Source organism: Eurosta solidaginis, chromosome X, assembly GCF_040869045.1.
Source record: "Eurosta solidaginis isolate ZX-2024a chromosome X, ASM4086904v1, whole genome shotgun sequence".
NCBI classification, from domain to species: domain Eukaryota; kingdom Metazoa; phylum Arthropoda; class Insecta; order Diptera; family Tephritidae; genus Eurosta; species Eurosta solidaginis.
In genome coordinates, this window is record NC_090324.1 from 22,387,565 (window position 1) to 22,408,926 (window position 21,362).

Consider the following 21,362-nt stretch of genomic DNA (forward strand, 5'->3'; position numbering starts at 1 on the left):
CCAAGGGTTCGTATGCGGTAGATGGTGTCACTGATCTTCTTCACAACTTTGTACGGGCCTTCTCAACTGCACTGATATTTGGATGGAACACCTTTCCGCCAGTGAGGTTTATATAACAGTACCAAATCTCCCTCCAAGAAACCTTCCGAATTATTGTTCTCATCGTACCTGCGTTTCATCTTACTACTCATTATCCTGGATCGTTCCCTTGCACTCTGTTGTTTGATCAATGAAAAACTACTTTGCAGAGCTTGATCTTGACGGATTGACTTTGCATCATCAGTATCGTCTTGACGTTTCACAACAGTAGTGCGCGTTGGTTCGAAACCACCCTTGCATCCTTTCTGGAAAATTCTTTCAGTCGTTTTAGTGCGTCCATTAGGGTTTGTCAATGCCGGTGTTTCTCTCACAGGTATCTTTGATTTTGCTTTGTTTGGGCCATTCGCTACATCAACCTTTACCTTTGACTTTCGTGGCCTTTGTCGACTCTTCTCCACCAGTACTCGACTACTGCTGAACGCTTTTCCCAAACTGAAGTTAAGTGGAACATCCTGGTTCTTATAACGCATAATCTTTCTCTGCATGTCCATCCTGATGTCATGTTCAGCCAAGAAGTCCACTCCCAATATGACATCATCAACGATCTTCGCCACAACGAAATAGGTGTAAGTGAACTTTCCAATTAAGACTTCACATATCACTTCTCCCTGGACTTGGTTATACTCGCCAGTGACCGTACGCATTCTTGCTCCAGGTAACGGTTTTACTCTCCTTTTGACCAAGTCAGATCGAATTAAGGAATGAGATGCGCCCGTATCTACAGTCAGTACACGTTGTTTACCATCCACATTCCCTCTGATGGTAAGACTGCTCGATTTTCTACCAATTTGCGACACAGATATCACAGGACATTCAAAAGCTGGAGGTAGCTCTCGATCTCTACATCTTACTCGCTCTTGCTCATCCCTTCCATCTTTGTTATTAAGACCACCCATGCTGTTGAAATCACTAGGATCAAGATCGGAATGACGTGCAATGTGACCGGGCTTCCCGCATTTGTAGTATTTGATAACTCTTTCACTCCGCTTTTGCGATTCTTTCAGCGCCTCCAATATTGCGTCTACCCACTCTGGCCTTTCTACTTCTACACGGCGTGCTTTGAAAACTGGCTTAAACAGAAGCGACGCTGTTTCCTGAATCAGAGCAAGTGATACCGTTTCTGCGAATGTTGGCTTTGGATTTGCGTATGTTGCTCGCTTTGTTTCGATGGCCAGTATGCCATTTATAAAGCTCTGAATCTTTACCCTTTCAGTGTATTCCACGGGTGCGTCCGCATTTGCAAGATGAGCCAACCTTTCGACATCCGAAGCAAACTCCTGCAAAGTCTCATTAGCTTTTTGGTAACGTTTTTGCAACTCTATTTGGTATATCTGCTTCCTGTGTTCGCTTCCGTATCGCCTCTCTAGAGCGCTCGTCAATGTTTCGTAGTTGTTCCGCTCCCCCTCGGGAATAGTATGTAGGATTTCAGCAGCAGATCCTTTCAATGCCACGAATAGTGCATCAACTTTATCTTCAGCACACCAGTTGTTCACTGCTGCGGTCTTCTCAAACTGAATCTTAAACACCTGGAAAGGATCAGAGCCGTCAAAAGATGAAGTTTTTACCTTCGTATTGCTTGCTGAAACAACTGGACGATTTAGTTGCAACTCCTGTATATGACCTCGCAATGTCTCAATCTCGTCATCGATTTTGTTCTCAAGTTGCAAAATTTTTTTGTCTTGCGCCTCCATCTTCGAAGAAATACGTCGTTCCTGCTCTTCCAGTTGTGCGCAGATCTGCGCTGATATTTGTGAAGTCATTTCGGATATTCGTGCCTCTTGTACTTCAATCTTCGATGTTATACGGTTCTCCTACGATTCCTGTTGAGATGCAATACTTGTCTTCTGTTCATCCAGTTGTGATGCCATATAAGGCTTCTGTTCTTCCAGTTGAGATGACGTTTCTGTTAATATTTGTGACGACATTTGCTTCAACACTGCTAGTGTCAAAAGTTGCCAATGGATTCGGAGTCTCTATCTTCTCCTCCATTTTAGTTGCTGGCTCTTCCACATCAGGATAAAAGACATACTCGTATACATTAATTCCTTCCAAATCCAATACCTCTCGAAACCGTGCTTGAAGTTCGATCTTATTGCCGGTTGTATTCAATCCACGGCTCTCCAACTCCATTTCAGTTGCTGGATCCTTAATTCATTTAACTTCGCCATGTCCTTATTGTGCTCTGCAACTCTGGAATTTATTCAGCAATTCCTTTTCTGACACCAATTGTAACGAATTTACTGCAAATCCTCTTATCCGCAACCTTAAACTAACGTTCGTATCGCTAAACTGTTGAATAAATAACTCCAATATTTAATAATGCAAAATAACCTTTATTAAAGTACGTCACAATAACACTGATACTTCACAACCAATAGCTTGCTTAAATGAAACTGATTTTCAAAATAATACTGCTATTGCTCGCTAGATAGCGTCTTAAATCCAACTGATTGTCGCGCCTCTACTGTTGCTGCCTTTTATAGTGTTTGGTTTCCTCGTTGATATTTCTAGGCGGTTCTGTTCTAGAATCTACTAGCTGGTTATCTGCTATAAGTTTCTCAGCTATAACTACAGATGCACAATTTGTATAGCTTCTCTCACAGATCATACGCGTGTGTTTGTGCGTTGCTTCTCCGCTGCGTGTACGTACATATGTGTAGACATAATGATTGAATTATTGATGTGCATACACGTCACTGCTGAGCATCGGCTTAGAGATGACAGCACCCCTTAGTGTTGCTAATATTCGTAACAAAACAAAAGCGTAACAGCGTAACACTATAATAAATTAAGATGAACTGAAATGGATGAATCTTATCACTGTGTCAAAGCTATTTGAGTGCATAGTTAAGAATAAAATTTACTTCTCCGTGAAACATCCACTATGTCCTCGACGGGACGGGTTCGTTGCAGGTACATCTACCATAACTAATCGGGCTGTTTTTACGGAAGACTGTTTGGATTCCGCTATCAAATCGACGCGGTCTATACTGATTTTTCTAAGGCTTTCGATAGGGTATCGCATCGAGTACTACTGGCAAAATTTGAATTCTTGGGCTTTCACTCTGAATTTTTGAAGTGGATCTCGTCTTACTTAGAGAACAGAGGTGTAAGTTTCTTCTTTATGCGGATAACTTAAAAGTGAAATCAAGTGCTTGGATGATTCTTTAATCTTACAAAGTAAGCTTAGAAACTTATACCATTGGTGTGTCCGTAATCTTCTATTCCTAAATATTGGTAATTGTCATTTTGCCACTCATGCTAAAGTTTCTGGTTTAGTTCCTACATCGTATAGTATCTCAGACGTTCAATTCAAAAATTTAACTCAAGTTAAAGATCTGGGTGTATATTTTGATACCAAGCTTACTTTTACCACTCACATAAGCTATATAGTTTCTAAAGCGTTCGCGATGTTGGCTTTCATCCGCCGTAACTGCTCATCATTTTCAGATCCTTATACTCTTAAACTATTGTACACATATTTAGTGAGAGCGAGGTTGGAGTATGGGGTATTTGTTTGGAGACCTTTTCATGCTCTTTATGTCAAGAGGTTGGAGTCTGTTCAGAGAGCTTTTGTGCGCTTTGCATTGCGGTCGATGAACTTTGTAAACCCCGTACCATCATATCACTCTCGCTGTTTACTGATAAATCTTATGTCACTAGACTCCAGGCGAACTCTGTTGTCAACGTGCGTTGTCTTTGATATCGTTTCGGGCTCAATTGACTGTTCTTACCTCCTCATGAGAATTCGTTTTAATGTAAACTGTCGTATCCTTCGCTGTAACGATTTGTTTTATATGGGTGTTGCTAGAACGGTTTATGCAATGAATGGTCCCTTTAGGAGGACATTTTCTCAATTTAGTGCTTATTCCTACTCCTTTGCTTTTGATTTTAGTTGTAGTAAATTTACATTTAAGAACCGCATAATCAGATACTTGTCATAAAGTTAACTATACTTTTTATATAAGATATGCAAACATGAAGTTTTGTATATTACATTATCTAAACACTTTGTTTGTTGATTAAATAAATAAACAAATAAATAAATAAAAATTAAACAAAAAATATACTCTATAAGAAATAAAATGCAATGAAATGAAAAAGTGGAATGGTATGTAAATGGAACGAAAGAATATTAAAGTATATGAAATAAAATGAAATTAAATGAAATGAGAAAAGTAAAGGTGTCTAAGTTCTGGTGTAACCGAACATTATATACTCAGCGTGAGCTTCAATTGTTCATTTCATTTCAGATAAATTAGTTTTCATCATAACACGTGTTACTGCCCGTAAAAAAAATGTCTCCCCATTTCCTCTTACAATAAAACTTGATAAGTGAAAAATCGTTGATTCAAAACTATTTTTTGCTAAGTTATAGCTTTTATTCTAGTCTACGACCCTTTTAAACTTATTTTATATGTAAGATGCCGTGGTATTTAACCGATCCCGTCCATTTTTACTAGAAATATTTTCTGCTGTAAGGAAAATATGTGTACACAATTTCATTACGTTGTGTTAATTTTTCTTCGATTTATGGCTCCCGAAACATATAAAATTGCTTTGTCATAAAAGGGGCGGTGCCACACCCATTTTCAAAAATTTTAGTGTTTTACAATTTAATGGTATAATTCAATTTAGAAAGTAAAATTCTATTGATACAAAGCTCTTTTTCGCTAAGATATAGCTTATTATTTTCGTCTACGACCCTTTTAAAAATCTTTTATATAAAAGTGCGCGTGGTCTTTAACCGATCTCGTCCATTTTTCCTAGAAATATTTCCTGCTATAGGGAAAATTTGTGTACCCAATTTTATCACGATCCGTTAATTTTTCTTCGAGTTATGGCTCCCGAAGCATAGAAAATTGCTTAGTTATAAAAGGGGCAGTGCCACGCCCATTTTTTTAAATTTGAAGGTTTTCCTATTTACTGTTACAAATCCACTTGGGAAATTAAATACCAATGATATAAAGCTCTTTTTTGCAAGGATATAGCTTATTTTATTCGCCCACGACCCTTTTAAAAATCTTTTATATGAAAGTGGGCGTGGTCCTTAAGCATTCAAGCATTCAAAGCATTCCTTATAGTAAAGGCAACCTCTCTGACAAATTTTGTTACGATAGGTATACCGATTTTTGATTTATGATAAATAATATTTGTAAAATTGATTTTATCACAAGTGGGCGGTGCCACACCCATTTTAAAATTTTTTTTTTAAATTTTTATCCAAAGTCTCAATATCAGTCCACATGTAAAATGTCAACATTCTAGGTGTATTATTTACCAAATAATCAGGTTTTTTGTGTTTTCCAAAATGTTATATATATAAAAATTGGGCGCGGTTATCATCCGATTTCGCTCATTTGCAATAGATAAGCTCGTGTACCATATCTTATGAAGATATCTCAATATTTACTCAAGTTATCGTGTTAACGGACGGACGGACATGGCTTAATCAAATTTTTTTTTCGATACTGATGATTTTGATATATGGAAGTCTATATCTATCTCGATTCCTTTATACCTGTACAACCAACCGTTATTTATTTATTTATTTATTTATTTATCAGTCTACAAATTAAACAATTATACAGACCAAATATACCGACACTTAAATCTCAGATGTAATACACGATATAAACAACATAAGCAGTCATCAATTTTAAAGTAATATTTAAACAGTATTGAATTAAACGCTTGACAATTTCAATTGAAAACTTAGAAGTAGAAGTATAGAAGTTACTATACTCTCTGTGCAAAGCACGCTGAGTATAAAAACTATATAAAATGAAACAAAATAAAATAGAGCATAATGAAGTGAAATGAAAGATGTTAAATAAAATGAAATATATTTAAACGAAATGACATAGAACGAAATGAAATGAAATAAAATGGAATGAAATAAAATAGAACTGACATGGAAAGAAATGCAACGAAACGGAATGAAGTGAAAAGAAATGAAATAAATTTCAATTAAATGGAATGAAATGAAATGCGATAATCGCATTATCTTAGGCGATTTCAATGCCCATCACGACCTATGGCATTCAAACTTGTGGGCGGACAGCAAGGGTGAGATGTTGGCGGATCAAATAGAAGAAACGAAGTTCTACACAATAAACGTAGACGCCCCCACTCGTATGGTAGGAAGCTGTCACAGCTCGCCAGATATACCAATCGTCAGGGCAGGACTCGGAAACTGCGTCAACTGGCAGCCGATGGTAACATTGGCATCCGACCGCCTGCCAATATTTATTTCGCTCGAGCGCACCGCCGACTTCATCGTCACCGAAAAACGCACTTTTATAAACTTTAGAAAAGGAAAGTGGGATGAATACAAATCCTTTACAGACAGCCGCTTTGCTGCCCTCCCTATCCCGACTGATGCTCGGGGAGCGTGCTTTCCGCAAGGTCATTGAATCCGCCTCGGCTCGCTTTATTCCCGAAGAAGTCCCGAAAGTCGGCCTCATTTTCCGGCGGAGGCCGCAAATTTAGCGAGAGAACGTGACTTTATAAGATAGCTCGATCCCGGGGAAACCAAAATAAGGGATATAAACCAACGCATCAGATTGCTTGTGAATGAACACAAGCGGACGAAATTGGAGGAGCATCTAAGTCGTTGTAACCTCTCTGCCGGTTTGGGTAAGCTTTAGCCCACCGTAAAGTCCATATCGAATCCGTCCAAGCACAACGACAAAATTTCCATCGCTTTGGGCGATAAAGTGCTGTCGGATGCGAAAAAAATGCGCGAGCGCTTTTTGCCTACAATATATAATGCATTCTATGGTTGACAAAGTTAGACGGAGCGCCAACAGACACGCACATAAACATAAATACAGCGCGTCCCCAATTACCATCACCACCAAAGAGGTTGAGTATGCCATCGGTCAACCTAAATCATCTAAAGCAGTAGGCCCAGACGGCATAGCCATGCCGATCCTTAAAAGCCTAGGAAAAGAGGGTTTCAAATATTTAGCACATGTCTTCAACCTATCTCTGTCCACATTTGTCATCCCCGAAGAATGGAAAACGGCCAAGTTGGTCCCGTTACTAAAGCCTGGGAAACCAGCTAACATAAGAGAGTCATATCGCCAGATATCTCTCCTATCGCCAGTAGCCAAGACGCTTGAAGCCATTTTGCTCCCCTATTTCAAAGCAAATTTGCAACAAGCCTGTCATCAGCATGGCTTTAGAAAACTTCATAGCACAACCACCGCGCTAAATGCCATTATCACCCAGATAAATTGCGCTTTAAATCAAAGCCCCCACCATAGAACAATACTCGTTGCGCTAGACCTATCAAAAAAAGCTTTTGACACGGTCAACCATGGCACGTTACTGCAAGACCTGGAAGGGTCTACCCTTTCCCCATGTCTTAAAAGGTGGACCGCAAATTATCTGGGTGACCGGCAGGCATCGGTGCAATTTAGAAACGCAACATCAAAACCAAGAAGAATTAAACAAGGGGTGCCACAGAGTGGTGTCCTATCCCCACTTTTGTCTAACTTCTTCACATCAAAGCTACCTTCGCCACCAGAAGGAGTTACTATCGTTTCCTACGCCGATGACTGCACAATAATGGCCACAGGCCCAGGCCCACAGATAGACGAGCTCTGCAACAAAATAAACGGCTACCTCCCTGATCTCTCCAGCTTTTTCACATCGCGAAACCTGACATTATCACCGATTAAATCATCGGCGACCTTATTTATAATGGACGTCCAAAATAGCTACCATTTTGAACATCCACGTCAATGGCACTGCGCTACCGACTGTCTTACACCCCAAAATATTGGGTGTGACGTTCGATCAGGATCTACATTATGGTGAGCATGCAGGCACAATTTTACCGAAACTCCAGAGCCGTAATAAAATCCTCAAATCTCTTGCTGGCAGTACTTGGGGAAAAGATAAAAAACGCTCGTTACCACTTACAAAGCAATTGGCCAGCCGATAGCATGCTACGCGTCCCCGATATGGTCGCCAAGCCTAAAGACTACTTACGGGAAGAAGCTACAGGCATGCCAAATACTGCCTTCGGAATCGCCACGTGTTTTCTTCTTATGTCCCCAGAACTCCATCTACATAATGAGGCGAAAATACTCCCAATCAGGGAGAGATATGAAATGCTAACTAAACAGTTCCTGTTGAATACCCAAAACCTGGCCATCCCAACAGACATTTGATTGATGAGCCAACACAGCCCAGGGGCAACACAGCCCGTAAGCATTATGAGGAAATACGGCACCGAAGAACACATCAGTAAGAAGTCAAAAAACACAAGCAGGTCCCCAAGTGAAATCCACAAACAGGCATCGGACCTCTATGTCGGGAATTGCCCGGTGAATCCTGTACTCAAAGAACAATACCCGATACTTGCAGCAGAGGAACGCACACTCCCCAGGAAAACGCGAGTCACTCTAGCTCAACTTCGATCTGGATACTGTAACAGGTTAAACTCTTACCTATACAGAATCAACCCCGACATACCAAACGTATGCCCTGCTTGCAATGTGTCCCCACATGACACCAACTATGTCTTCAATTGTAATGTGGAACCAACGCCTCTAACACCCCTCTCATTATGGTTCAACCCTGTTGAAACAGCAAGTTTCCTTGGACTCCCGTTAGAGAATATTGATGACAATTTGTGATCGGTCACACCTATTGGATGGGGCGAAGCAATGCTACAACAACAACAACAAAATGAAACAAAAATAAAATAAATAAACAATTTATTTTCTCCAACTTATAATACATTAATACATATATTATGTACTGAATTGAATTGTGTTAATCTAAGTGCCTATGTACATCACATGATTTTGGTGTGCAATTTAGTACTCCTGCGATCGAACACAATTTGGAGGCATCAAGAATTGCAGCTCTCCTGTGTAAGGTACAATGCAATTGTACTTTATTTTCATTAAGTTATGTGCTAACAGCGAAATGCCCTATTAATGGTTCAATTCTTCCTTCTGTTAATAGCTCGTCGACCTTCTCGTTGATTACTTGTTGCATGGTCAGGTTACGGGGATAGTACCGTTGCTTCAGCGGGCGGTTATGCTTGAGAATGCTCGCAAGCTCAGCGGCGGTACTTGGGCAAACGATTTCACCAAACCGCTTCTGGTCGTGTGCCAAAAAGTGCCCCAGTTCCATATTTTGGTCGTTGTTCAAGTGCTCCTGGCTCGTCAGTGCCCATTGTGTCCAGCTCGGTTACTCCCCTAGTCAAGGTGGCTTTTAACGGCTGACCATCGAGCATGCAAATGATTCTCCTTTCCAGTAGAGAGTCCATTCCTAGGATCATCCATTCAGCCAGGTCCGGGATTACGGATATCATTGTGTTAGTCGTTGGGTCTTGGTACACAATCCTCGCCGGGTAGGAATTCGAGCTAAAGACACACGTCTGGTCTGCCAGTTGAACACTCCGCTTGTACTGACTCATCGACGTATGATAGGGCGACGCCGGTTTCCACTAGCGTGCGACTATTTGTGATTGAAGGTATCTAATTTTTCAAAGTTAAATAATTTATAAATAAAAATAAAACAAAAAATTTTAACCACTTCCTTTATATATGTAAATGGACAAAAATCAGCGAAAAGTGTCTCCTTATATAAAGGCATATTCTTGCTTAACTTTGCTTTTAATTTAATTTTAATTTTAATTTTTTGACATAGAAATTGCAAAAATATTTATGAGAAGTAAAAATATAAAAGTGGAGCGCACATACCTTGGATTGGAAAGTTGGTAGTAAAGGAGATATTATTAGTCAATCAATTGCACTCCACTTTTATATTTTCACTTCTTATAAATGTTTTTGCAATTTCTATGTCAAAATTTAAAATCAAAATTTAGCAAGAATATGTCTTTATATAAGGAGATATTTTTCTTTGATTTTTGTCCATTTATATAAAGGAAGTGCTTAAAACTTTTTTAATTTATTTTTATTTTCTCCTTTTCTTATATTTTCTCGGTGTCTTAACCTATCTGTTAAGTTTTACGCTTATAGCTCAATGAGAACTTACACAAAAATCAATCCCAAAAATCCCTCCGTTCCGTTTGATTTTTCTAAATATCTCATCCCGTGCGCCCCCAGCGAAACATTTTGTATTGTGTCATCGGCTGTCATCGACTTCTGAATTAAGCTCTAAATTTTTAGCTTCTAGCTCTTCGAGAAGTTACTTAATACCCGGTTTCAAATTTCCAAATTATTATCTAATTTTTTCGATCCGTGCGCCACCTAACGGAATTTTTTCTCCTTTTGTTCCTTTGTCACGGTGTCTTAACCTGTCTCTGAGGTTTCATGTTTGTAGCTTAATGAGAAGTTACTTTAAAATCGATCCCAAAACAACAAATTTCCAAATTCTTATCTAAATATTTCGATTCGTGCGCCACCTGACGGAATTTTTCTCTCCTTTTCTTAAATTTTCTCGGCGTCTTATCCTATCTGTGAAGTTTTACAGTTGTAGCTCAATGCGAACTTTCGTATTATTTTACTAAATATCTCGTTCCGTGCACCCCCTAGCGATTCTTTTTGTATCGTTTCATCGGCTGTCATTGACCTCTGAATTAAGTTTGAAATTTCAAGTCTCTAGCTCATCGAGAAGTTACTTAAAAGCTGGTTTGAAAATTTTCAAATTCTTATCTTATTATTTCGAACCGTGCGCCACCTAACGGATTTTTTTCCTTTTCTTGTATTGTCACGGTGTTCTAAACTGTGTGTAAAGTTTCACGTTTGTAGCTCAATGCGAAGTTATTTAAAAATCGATTGCAAAATTTTTATGAAATGCGGACAAACATTCAACCGACCTAATATAAAGGAAGTAAAAAGTGACTGTTTATTGTCTTACTTACTTAATTGGCGCTTAACCGTCTAAACGGTTATGGCCGTCCAACAAGGCGCGCCAGTCGCTCCTTCGCTCCGCCAACCGGCGCCAATTGGTCACACCAAGGGAGTTTAAATCGTTTTCCACCTGGTCCTTACAACGGAGTGGGGGCCGCCCTCTTCCTCTGCTTCCATAGGCGGGTTCCGATAGAAACACTTTCTTGGACGGAGCATCATCTTTCATTCGCATAACATGGCCTAGCCAGTGCAGCCGCTGCGTTTCAATTCGCTGGACTATGTTAACGTCGGCGTATGGCTCGTACAGCTCATATTAAATCTACTTCGGTACTCGCCATCGCCAACGCGTAGAGAGAGTTCCATAGATCTTTCGAAGAACTTTTCTCTCGAACACTCCCAAAGCCGCTTCATCTGCTGTTGTCATGGTCCATGCTTCTGCCCCATGTAGCAGGACGGGTACGATAAGTGACTTGTAGAGTATGATTTTCGTTCGCCGAGAGAGGACTTTAATTTTCAATTGCCTACCTAGTCCACAGTAGTGTTTATTGGCAAGATTGATTCTTCGCTGGATTTCAGTGCTGATGTTGTTGCTGGTGTTGATGCTGGTTCCCAAATAAACGAAGTCTTTTACTATTTCGAAATTATGGCTGCAAACAGTAGCATGGTTGCCAAGGCCCGTATGCGCTGACTCTTTGCTCAATGACAGCAAGTACTTCGTTTTGTCCTCATTCACTATCAAACCCATCTTTACCGCTTCTTTTTCCAGTTCGGAGTAAGCAGAACTAACAGCGTGGGTGTTTAGGCCAATGATATCAACGTCATCAGCATATGCCAGTAATTGCACGCTTTTATAGAATATTGTTCCAGTGCGGTCAAGTTCTGCAACTAGGTTAATTTTCTCCAGCATCAAATTAAAGAAATCGCACGATAGGGGGTCACCCTGTCTGAAACCTCATTTAGTTTCGAAAGGCTTGGAGAAGCCCTTCCCAATTCTGACTGAGCTGATGGTGTTGCTCAACGTCATTTTGCACAGCCGTATAAGTTTTGTGGGGAAACCGAATTCAGACATACCGGCATATAGGCAGCTTCTTTTCGTGCTGTCGAAGGCGGCTTTAAAATCGACGAAGAGGGGAGGTGTGTCGATTCTCTTTTCACGGGTTTTTTCCAAGATTTGGCGCATTATGAAAATCTGGTCGATGGTAGATTTACCAGGTCTGAAGCCGCACTGATAAGGTCCTATCACCCGGTTCACGTTGGGCTTCATTCCTTCGCACAATACACTTGAAAGGACCTTATATGCGATATTAAAAAAGGCTGATTCCACGATAGTTGGTGCATTTTGCAGTATCCCCCTTCTTGTGGACTGGGCATAGAACACTTAGATTCCAATCGTCGGGCATGCCCTCGTCCGCCCATATTTTACGAAGAAGCTGCTGCATGCGCCTTACCAACTCCTCGCCGCCGTACTTGAATAGCTCCGCAGGCAATCCATCAGCGCCCGCGGCCTTGTTGTTTTTCAAACTGGTTATTGCTATTCTAACTTCGTCATAATCGCGCGGGGGTACATATATTCCATCATCATCGATTGCGGGAGAGGGTTCGTCATCTCTGCGCGGTGAATCGCTGCCTCCATTTAGGAGAACAGAGAAGTGTTCCCTCCATAATCTAAGCACTCCCTGGCCATCAGTTACAAGGTCGCCGTTTTCGTTCCTACAGGAGTTTGCCTCGGTCTTAAAACCTTCCGTCTGTCGCCGTATTTTTTGGTAAAATTTTCGGGCGTTATTCCAGGTGGCTAGCAGCTCAAGCTCCTCGCACTCACGCTTTCTGCTTCTGCTTTTTTCTTCCTGAAAAGGCGTCTCGCTTCCATTTCCAACTCACGACAGCGTTGACACACTCCTCTTGTTGCACTCGCTTTTAACGTTGCCCTGTAGGCAGTGTCTTTTCTTTCGGTTGCAACGCGGCATTCTTCATCGTACCAGTTGTTTTTTCGTGGCCGCCGGTAACCAATTGTTTATTCGGCGGCAGTACGAAGTGCTTTGGAGATATCCTCCCACTGCTCCTGTATTCCTTCAGGCTGAGTTGTGCTCTCAGAGAGCAGGTGTGAGAGTCGAGTTGCGAAATCATTGACAGTCTGTTGTGATTGAAGCTTTTCGACGTCTAGCTTTCTTTGTGTTTTTTTGTTCCTTGGTTTTAGCCGCGCTGAGGCGGGTGCGTATTTTGGCTGCAACGAGATAATGGTCCGAGTCGATGGTAGGTCCTCGGATCGTGCGCACATCTAAAACACTGGAGGCATGCTTTCAGTCTATCACAACGTGATCGATCTGATTGCGATTATTTCGATTCGGCCATGTAGATTGATTGATTGATTTATTTAGTAATAATAGGATTACTTGGTTTGAAGTTTTCGATTATAGCGCCTTTGAAGATAGTGCTGTAATCGACGAAATTGTACAAAACTCTTCTTTTAATGATTTCTATAGCTCCTTATCCAATAAAATAAATCAGTTTACGAAAAAAGTTAAAAAGCCTAGGCATGATTATAGGAACCCTTGGATGAACTCCGAACTTTCAAAAATTATTAGGGAAAAAAATAAATACTTCAAAATGAAAACCAAATATAGAAATAATCTGTTCTTCGAAACTGAGTACCATGCCTTGAAAATAAAAGCTCGGAAAATGACTAACTATTCGAAAAAGCGATACTATGGTAATCGTATAACAGAAAATATACATTCAGGAAGCAAAACGTGGTCTATTATGCAAGAAATAATCTATGGAAAAAGAATAAAAATGTGACTGATATCAGTAAGATAATATATAAGGGAAAAACGATTACAAATTGCACTGATATCGCTAACAGTTTTAATGAATACTTCACTACAGTTGTTGAAACGCCAAATGAAATTAATTACACGGATAATCCAGCAAATAATATTATAACTCCATTCAGCTTAAGTGAATGTAATATCTTGGAAGTGAATAGTGCGATAGATAATTTAAATTCAAAATCTGCAAACGGCCCGGATGATATCTCCACAAGGTTTGTCAAAAAATACAAAAATCATCTAGCTATGCCGATCTGCAATTTTATTAATGATTGTTTTAGATCAGGTCAGTATCCTGATGAGTTAAAGGTAGGGTCCGTGTAACCTGTACATAAAGCCGGAAGTAAAGAGTTATGTTCAAACTACCGGCCAATAACGAAACTCAACACCATTGATAAAATATTTGAAAGCATACTTCTTGATCGACTTACAATATTTCTAGCACAAAATAATATAATTGACAAAAACCAGTTTGGCTTTGTAGAATGCTCCAACACCATGGCAGCGTGCATATCGTGCACAGAGTATATCTACGAAAATATTGATAAAAAGAATTATGTGGCTCTCTTGGCAATTGATTTATCAAAAGCTTTTGACTCAGTAAATATAAAGATAATAGTTCGTAAGTTAGCTGAACTAGGCTTGGAAGGCAAGGAACTGAAGATATTTGAAACCTTTTTAACCAACAGAAAACAGTTTGTACAAATAAATAGTACAACGAGTTCCACCTTGGAAATTAAAACAGGCGTACCGCAAGGATCAAAACTAGCGGCAACTCTGTTTATAATATATATTAATAATGTACTAAGACTAAATCTAAAGGGTGTTCCCCAGTTTTATGCTGATGATGGAACCTTCATGTACTCTGCAAGTACGTTAGAAGAATTAATCACCAACATTAGGACAGATTTGGATGAGATAAAAAAATGATTTGATTGTAATTTATTAAAAATTAATTTAGAAAAAACAAATTTCATTATTTTTAACAACTTCAAACCCATACCGAGCATTACAGATTTTTCTGGTTTCGCATTTGATAACAAAATTATCACGAGGGTAGACAAGTTCAAATACCTGGGAATATGGTTCGACACGAATTTAAATTGGCACGAACATATAACTAGATTGAAACTTAAGTTAATACCGCTAAATTTCGCAATATATAGAAGTAGAAATAATATACCCAGAAAACAATTGTGGCTATTATACGATGCGTACTTTATGTCACGTTTAACGTATTTAAACCCAATCTGGAGCAGATGTGCAGAAAATAAAATAAATGAGTTACAAATACTTCAAAACAAAATAATCAAAAATATCCTGTTACTACCCAGAATAACTCCCACTATCAGGCTTTATGAAAATAGGTTAGACGTTAGAAAGTACAGTATTCTACAGACACTGCTCATTGTTTTCAAAATCAAAAACAATCTGATTAAACATAGTCTTGACTTAAATTTCGCAGGAAATCTAAACTATAACTTTAGAAACACTCTATATATAAAAACTTTTTTTTTTCCATACTCAAAGAAGCACAAATTCAATACGTAGCTATGGTGCTAGAATGTTTAATAAATTACCCGACAATGTTAAAACATGTTCCAATTATTTGCATTTCAAGAGGCAAGTTAAAAGCCTCTTGTTACTAGATTATAACTTTAGCCTGTAAAATACAAATATATGAAATTTTTTCTTATATGTTTTTTATAAAAACAAAAAAAAAAAAAAAACAAAAAAAAACACAGTAAATAAGTATGTTAAAATAATTCAGCTGGCACAACACACTTGTTAGTATGTACTAAAATAATTTAAATGTAAACTAGTGTACTTAACGCAGTTGACAGCGTAGGAAGCAAATATGCATACACGTTAAGCTATCTTCTCATACAAAATGTTTTTTTTCGAGAAAACATTGTATTATTATTAAAATACGCCATCAATAAAAAAAAAAAAAAATTACATTGATATTATTTACAAAATTTGGATATGCTATTTTCTTACAAAATCTATACATTTTCTCTTGAATGATTTAATAATTTGCTCTTGTTTGATGTCTTCGCTTAATGTATTGAATATTCCAAAACCTTTATAAAATATATTATTTTGCGATGATGTTTTGCTATACTTCTGTAATCTTAAGTCTTTAACGTTTCTCAGCCCATATGGTTGCACTTCTCCAACATAGAGGACTTTCTCTGCTATATAGTCTGGTATTTTTCCGATAGTAATCTGGTATACAAACATAATTGTATTCAGCTCCAGTCTCTGCCGCACATTCAACCATTTAAGTGTATCAATCATCAGCTGTACGGATGTATATCTACCACATTTTAATATTATTCGCATAGCTCTATTCTGTAGCTTTTGCATCCTATCAATTTGCGAGTTACTGCAGCACGAATAAAGTATAGTTGAACAATACTCAAAATGTGGTTTAACTATTGTGTTATAAATATTTATTGTATTTAGCACAGATAAGTTCTTTCTAATTCTTCTCATGAAACCAAGTTTTTTCCTATTTTTTTGCATGCGTTTTCCATGTGAGGAGAAAACTGAAATTGTGTAGGCTCAACTTTCCGCCTGTAGGGCCAAAAACATCTTCTTTGGCGTTAAAGTCGCCAAGCACAACTTTTATATCATGACGGGGGCAGCGCTCGTATGTGCGTTCTAATTGTTCATAAAAAGTGTCTTTCACCTCATCGTCTTTCTCCTCTGTCGGCGCATGGGCGCAGATGAATGATAAATTAAAAAAATTTGCGTGAACGCCAGAACTTGGCGACAAAGTCTCTCTCCCACCACGAATCCGACGCCGAAACTGCGCTTATTCGTATGGCCCCTCTAATAGATGTCACCATTTTTGATCTTCTTTCTTCCTTGCTTCGTTCAACGCATTTATTGGATGGCGTTGCTGTCAGATTTTGCTTTGACGAGGACATCACCCAGCCGGGCATCTGCACCAATCCCATTCAGGGAGCGGACGTTCCAGGCGCATGCCTCAATTCTTTTTCCTTCAAACGTTTGCCATGGTCGTCATCAATAGAGAATGTATTTATCCGAGGCTTGTTGGTATATTTCATTGGAGTATGATTTTACGTGGCGGGTCCCAAGTCCAGCGCACAACCCGCTCAGCGGGGGTGAAAATATTACTTGCACGTTTATATACCGAGCCGCTTGCTCCAAGACAGACGCCGGCTTGCAGCCGCTCCTAGAGGTGTACAGACGCTGCCGATGAGATCTCCCCTGCTAGCCCTTAAACCGATTATGTCAGAGTGCCCTAGCCAGGTTGCCGCCTTCTCACATTAGCTCACCGCTAAACGGATGCTCGAACCGCATGACTGTTTATGTGTGTATACTAACCTGGGACGATTTGTACGGACGAAAGTTAACCGATATCGCGCCATCGACTTTTCGATAGGATTTGGGGTCGGGAAAAAAAGTTCCACTACGCATACCCAAAAAAATAATTTTCGAGCCTGCAAAAAAAATGACGAAAGGGTAAATTTTTCGACCAAAATACTCCCCAAAAACCAAAAAATATTTTTTTCAAAAAACTGTTATCGCCAACGTTTTTACAACAGTTTTTTGAAAAAAATATTTTTTGGTTTTTGGGGAGTATTTTGGTCGAAAAATTTACCCTTTCGTCATTTTTTTTGCAGGCTCGAAAATTATTTTTTTGGGTATGCGTAGTGGAACTTTTTTTTACTGAGCCCAAATCCTATCGAAAAATCAATGGCGCGATATCGGTTAATAAATCGACCCAGTCTAATGTATACTTTTATATAAAAAATTAAGAAGGAAGTTCCTGTATATGATTAAAACGTTAATATTTTTTTAATTTTTTGCATATATTTTTCCTTTGTTTTCAGTAGAAAATATATGTAAAAATACTAAAAAATAAAAGAAAACAAGTAAGGAAGGTTAAGTTCGGGTGTAACCGAACATTACATACTCAGTTAAGAGCTATGGTGACAACATAAGGGAAAATAATCATGTAGGAAAATGAACCGAGGGAAACCCTGGAATGTGTTTGTATGACATGCGTATCAAATGAAAGGCATTAAAGAGTATTTTATGAGGGAGTGGGCCATAGTTCTATAGGTGGACGCCATTTAGGGATATAGCCATAAAGGTGGATCAGGGTTGACTCTAGAATGCGTTTGTACGATATGGGTATCAAATGAAAGGTGTTAATGAGTATTTTAAAAGGGAGTGTGCCTTAGTTCTATAGGTGGACGCCGTTTCGAAATATCGCCACAAAGGTGGACCAGGGGTGACTCTAGAATGTGTTTGTACGATATGGGTATCAAATTAAAGGTATTAATGAGGGTTTTAAAAGGGAGTGGTGGTTGTTGTATAGGTGGTCGCATTTTCGAGATATCGCCATAAAGGTGGACCAGGGGTGACCCTAGAATTTGTTTGTACAATATGGGTATCAAAAGAAAGGTGTTAATGAGTATTTTAAAAGGGAGTAATACTTAGTTCCATAGGTGGACGCCGTTTCCAAATATCGCCATAAAGGTGAAGCAGGGGTGACCCTAGAATTTGTTTGTACAATATAGGTATCAAAAGAAAGGTGTTAATGAGTTTTTTAAAGGGGAGTAATCCTTAGTTCCATAGGTGGACGCCGTTTCGAGATATCGCCATAAAGGTGGACCAGGGGTGACTCTAGAATTCGTTTGTGCAATATGGGTATCAAACGAAAGGAGTTAATGAGTATTTTAAAAGGGAGTGGGCCTTAGTTCTATAGGTGGACGCCTTTTCGAGGTATCGCAATAAAGGTGGACCAGGGGTGACTCTAGAATGAGTTTGTACGATATGGGTATCAAATTAAAGGTATTAATGAGAGTTTTAAAAGGGAGTGGTGGTAGTTGTATATGTGAAGGCGTTTTCCAGATATCGACCAAAATGTGGACCAGGGTGACCCAGAACATTATCTGTTGGATACCGCTAATTTATTTATATATGTAATACCTGCCAAGATTTTAAGGGTTTTTTATTTCGCCCTGCAGAACTTTTCATTTTCTTCTACATAATATGGTAGGTGTCACAACCATTTTATAAAGTTTTTTCTAAAGTTATATTTCGCGTCAATAAAACAATCCAAATACCTTACCATGTTTCATCGCTTTTTTCGTATTTGGTATATAATTATGGCATTTTTTTCATTTTTCGTAATTTTCGATATCGAAAAAGTGGGCATGGTCATAGTCGGATTTCGTTCATTTTTCATACCAAGATAAAGTGAGTTCAAGTAAGCACTTGAACTAAGTTCATTAAAGATATGTCGATTTTTGCTCAAGTTATCGTGTTAACGGCCATGCGGAAGGTCAGACGGATGACTGTGTATAAGAACTGGGCGTGGCATCAACCGATTCCGCCCATTTTCACAGAAAACAGTTAACGTCATAAAATCTATGCCCCTACCAAATTTCAAAAGGATTGGTTAATTTTTGTTCGACTTATGGCGTTAAAAGTATCCTAGATAAATTAAATGAAAAAGGGCGGAGCCACGCCCATTTTGAAATTTTCTTTTATTTTTGTATTTTGTTGCACTACATCATTACTGGAGTTGAATGTTGACATAATTTACTTATATACTGTAAAGATATTAAATTTTTTGTTAAAATTTAACTTAAAAAAAATTTTTTTTTTTAAAGTGGGCGTGGTCCTTCTACGATTTTGCTAATTTTTATTAAGCGTACATATAGTAATAGGAGTAACATTCCTGCCAAATTTCATCATGATACATTCAACGACTGTCAAATTACAGCTTGCAAAAGTTTTAAATTACCTTCTTTTAAAAGTGGGTGGTGCCGCGCCCATTGTCCAAAATTTTACTAATTTTCTATTCTGCGTCATAGGTTCAACTCATCTACCAAGTTTCGTCGCTTTATCTGTCTTTTGTAATGAATTATCGCACTTTTTCGGTTTTTCGAAATTTTCGATATCGAAAAAGTGGGCGTGGTTATAGTCCGATATCGTTCATTTTAAATAGCGATCTGAGATGAGTGCTCAGGAAGCTACATAGCAAATTTCATCAAGATACCTCAAAAGTTACTCAAGTTATCGTGTTAACGGACGGACGGACGGACATGGCTCGATCAAATTTTTTTTCGATCCTGATTATTTTGATATATGGAAGTCTATATCTATCTCGATTCCTTTATATATGTACAACCAACCGTTATCCAATCAAACTTAATATACTCTGTGAGCTCTGCTCAACTGAGTATAAAAAATGTATTTAGCGAAAAAAAAAATCAAAAAATCATAGAAGGTATAGAAATAGGAACTGACTTTTGTATTTTTTATCATAAAAGTGTACATACATGAACATTAAAAATAATTTAAATTCAAACAAGTAAGGAAGGCTAAGTTCGGGTGTAACCGGACATTACATACTCAGTTGAGAGTTGAAAGGTGTTAATGAGTATTTTGAAAGGGAGTGGGCCTTAGTTCTATAGGTGGACGCCTTTTCGGAATATCGTTATAAAATTGGACCAGGGTTGACTTTAGAATGCGTTTGTACAATATGGGTATCAAACGAAAGGTGTTAATAAGAGTTTTAAAACGGAGTGGGCCTTAGTTCTATAGGTGGACGCCTTTTCGGAATATCGTTATAAAAGTGGACCAGGGGTGACTCTAGAATGCGTTTGTACAATATGGGTATCAAATTAAAGGTATTAATGAGGGTTTTAAAAGGGAGTGGCCCCTAGTTGTATATGTGAAGGCGTTTTCGAGATATCGACCAAAATGTGGACCAGGGTGATCCAGAACATCATCTTTCAGGTACCGCTAATTTATTTATATATGTAATAACACGAACAGTATTCCTTCCAAGATTCCAAGGGCTTTTGATTTCGCCTTGCAAAACTTTTTCATTTTCTGCTACTTAATATGGTAGGTGTCACACCCATTTTACCAAGTTTTTTTCTAAAGTTATATTTTGCGTCATTAGACCAATACAATTACCATGTTTCATCCCTTTTTTCGTATTTGGTATATAATTATGGCATTTTTTCATTTTTCGTAATTTTCGATATCGAAAAAGTGGGCGTGGTCATAGTCGGATTTCGGCCATTTTTTACACCAATACAAAGTGAGTTCAGATAAGTACGTCAACTGAGTTTAGTAAAGATATATCCATTTTTGCTCAAGTTATCGTGTTAACGGCCGAGCGGAAGGACAGACGGTCGACTGTGTATAAAAACTGGGCGTGGCTTCAACCGATTTCGCCCTTTTTCACAGAAAACAGTTACCGTCCTAGAATCTAAGCCTCTACCAAATTTCACAAGGATTGGTAAATTTTTGTTCGACTTATGGCATTAAAAGTATCCTAGACAAATTAAATGAAAAAGGGCGGAGCCACGCCCATTTTGAAATTTTCTTTTATTTTTGTATTTTGTTGCACCATATCATTACTGGAGTTGAATGTTGACATAATTTACTTATATACTGTAAAGATATTAACTTTTCTTTTAAAATTTGAATTAAAAAAAAAAAAAAAATTTTAAAAAGTGGGCGTGGTCGTTCTCCGATTTTGTTAATTTTTATTAAACAGGCATATAGTAATAAGTGTAACGTTCCTGCCAATTTT

At 38.4% G+C, this 21,362-nt stretch overlaps 1 protein-coding gene across 6 annotated transcripts in view; it reads left to right on the top strand.

The window, feature by feature from the left end:
- The window catches only part of unc-13, a 4,182,017-nt gene that overhangs the window by 2,355,967 nt on the left and 1,804,688 nt on the right, over positions 1-21,362 (top strand). The window lies entirely within an intron of this gene.